Genomic DNA, 3,386 nt, shown 5'->3' on the forward strand with positions numbered 1-3,386 from the left:
TCGAAAGATATAATAATAATATACATAACAAAGCAAGATGACAGTGGAATGCCTCTTCTAAAACAGTAAGCCATAGATGGGTCGTTATGTATTAGAACAATTCAAATGACTTTCCTAAACAATCTAAGCAGGCCCATTTCAATGGAGAGATGAATAGAAAGATCTGATCTATTTTTCTCAAGTATCAGCTTAAGATAACATAAGACAAGATAAATAAGCGAGAACTCGAGATATTTTTGAAGCAGGGACGAATGCTGGTCTTGAAATTCACGCTTGCTCTTGTTATCATTCAGGGAGTGAGAGGTGTGATTGAAGTCTGATTAGCGGAATAATGAATTACTGATCATTTAAAAATTTATGTACATTTAATCATACAAATACAACATTTATTGTACAAATGATATTCTATCTTTTTCAATTTAGCTACTTGAATACAAATTCTACCCTACGGTTCTTCTTTATGAACTGGTCAATAACATCGTCATAAAAAGTTGGTTGTAACTTAATTTTCCCAAGCAACACGCACACTTGTAAAGGCTGGCTGAAGCTCACTAGCTAGTGAGCTTCAGCTTCTAATAGTGAGCTTCAGCTTCTAGTGAGCTTCAGCCTTCTAGTGAGCTTCAGCCTCTTTTGTTCTAATAGCTAGAGCTACTTTGACTGCGTATCGGCTGTGTTTAAGACGACGTGAAGGGAGCAGAAATGGCTATGCGCGCGCATGAAATCACAGTACCTGCAGCGAGGACTTGGAAACTCACACAACCGAGCAAGCCAAGATAGCTTTGACTAGACGAGCAAGCATCGGCCTTCGATACACAACGCAAAGCTCAATTATTGCCGCGCAAGCTTAAGACGTCTTCTGTCTACAAAACTAAAAGCCTAAATGGAACGCTTATAAATGCATGCATTTATTAACAAATAAATATTACTTCTTTCTCAAGTATTGAGCTTGCGCAGTAAGCATAGAAAGCATGGAGAATTCGCCCCTGTTTTGAAGTAAGATGGCTCGTGTGGGACACGATATTATTCGGTTTCAAGAAAATGCTGCTGTGTGATTCAAGAATATTATTCTCTTCCGTCTATTATGTTAAACCATAAAATTTTACTTAGTTTAAAAGATCAGTTTGTACCATTCAGATATTTGCTACCTCAGCCCGAAAAATGGAACATTTCGCGCTTTAAACTATTTTTCCAGTATTTTATTAAGGTATTGATCTGTCTGAATGGATGAGTTAGTATGCTAAAGGTTCCATAATGATTATATTAAAAAATGAAGTTAATTATTCAGAGCGAATATAATAAAACAAAATGGAGTGTTTTGGTATTTAAAACATTTAAGGTTATTCGTTTAAAAAGTGTACTGATAGGAATTAGAGGCTAAATATTGAAATAAGAATTTCATTGAACATGATTAAAATTTAAATTATTATAAAGCAGGTGCTAAAATTTGATTGAAATTTAATTTTAATCAAACGATGATCAATTAAGAAAGAGAGCGTATCATCTTCTGATAGAGAAAAGAGTCAATAGAGGAGAGAGAGAGAGAGAGAAAACAAAGTGGGAAATTGATATCAAAGATGATGTTAACTGAGTAGTCAGCGCATCCTCTCTCTAACCATGAAGAAGATGATGATGATGATGCTTGCTAAAGTTGATGGAAGCAGGAGAAGAGGAAGACCAAGAATTCGATGGGTGGATGGAGTTAAAGAATCAACTGGAATGTTTGGAAATTCTGAAAGACAGGGACAGGGACAGATCCGAATGGAGAGCCTATGCTCATAGAATCACCAGGAGTCGAGAACGACTCGATGGAACACAACAATAACAAGAACTCTCTAACCAACAGGCTGTGGGTTCGAATGAGGGAAAATGAATATCATCGCCCAGCATGAGACCAACCCCCCCCCCCTCCACGCTGGCTGGAGTGGTTTCAAAAAGTTCCCTGTTTAATCTTTACAGTAGGATTTCTGACGAAGTAAAAACTGAATTGAAAAATATAAAAATGTGAAAGAAAAATCTTTCAACCTTTAGTTATGTGATAACTAAAGGTTGAAAACTTATAGTTATCACATAAAAAAACAGGAAAGGAATACTTAAACAATAGAATTATTAGATATTTTTCACTCACTCATTATGAGCATCTTTTGAACACACCGACAGCTGCTTAGTAAATCTGATTCGATAAAAACCAAAACATTCAGCTTAATCTACAAGACGCTAGTTTGTCCCCAAACAAACAAAACTCTTCATTTAATAGCCCTGTCCGCAGGAAAAAAACGTAACGCACTTCTACTTTTGTGTGTACCGAGATGCGAAAAAAAGTGATGACGATGAACACGAAATGGGCAGCCGGTAAAAAAAAAAAAAAAAAAAAAAAAAAAAAAAAAAAAAAAAAAACATTAGCGACACCTACCGGACGCAAAAAAACTTGGGAAGAAGTTCACAAAAGAGTGTTGGGAACAAAAAAGGGAAGCGTCGCAAACAGAAAAGAAAATGCCTTTTCTCCACACATAACCCATCGTAGCTGGTGAAACAGAAAGATAAATCCCGCACGCGCCCTTTTAAAATGAAGATTTATTAGCGCCTGGCTCTTCTCGAACTTGTCAGCGAGGGGCCTGATCCACATTCATTTTTCTGCATTACCCTGATCGTTTTTTTTTTTTTTTTTTTTTTGAATTCGCTTTTTCTCTGCCTGCACTTTTCCACTAACCGTTTGATTTCTTTCATTTCAAGCATGGCACTCGCAATATTCGAATAAAAATAAAATGATCACTGTCGACAGAAGCATGCTTCATCTTCCAACTCGTCCGCCATTAAGTACTACTCATTCGATCGCCTCCAGTCGAGTTCTGTAAACACCGAAATCGTTTCGCATGTAACTTTTGTGACGCAAGTTTTTTTAGTCAAAGTTCGATGAAGTATCGAAACTCGAATTCTTTTGCTAATATTCGTTGCCATGGCAACAGACAATGGCACTGCTGATAACGTTATGAAAGAGATGCGACAGATGATGAAAGAGGTGCCCACCTAGAAACTTGTATATTTCCTGCTGTGTGTGTGTGTGTGTTTGTGTGTGTGTGTGTGTGTGTGTGTGTGTGTGTGTGTGTGCGCGTGCGTGCGCGCGCGTTTTAATGACTCCAAATGTACACAAATATTTAGGATCATCAATGGAGATACTAAAAGCTATTTTGGGTGAAATATTTCTTTGAGGTTTTTCGCATTTGTATTATTTGAATCTGAATATATTTCTTAAAGCAACAAAGAATATTGAGCAACTTCAGTGACAAAAGCAAAATATAAAGATTTTCTCGACTTCTTTTTCCTCTCTCTTCTCTCTCTCTGATTTCTTTTATACTTTTTTATCTTTCCCTCTCATCTTATTCCTCTTT

Source organism: Typopeltis vanoorti, chromosome 18 (assembly GCF_054136105.1).
Source record: "Typopeltis vanoorti isolate ZY-2024b chromosome 18, IOZ_Tvanoo_1.0, whole genome shotgun sequence".
NCBI lineage: Eukaryota > Metazoa > Arthropoda > Arachnida > Uropygi > Thelyphonidae > Typopeltis > Typopeltis vanoorti.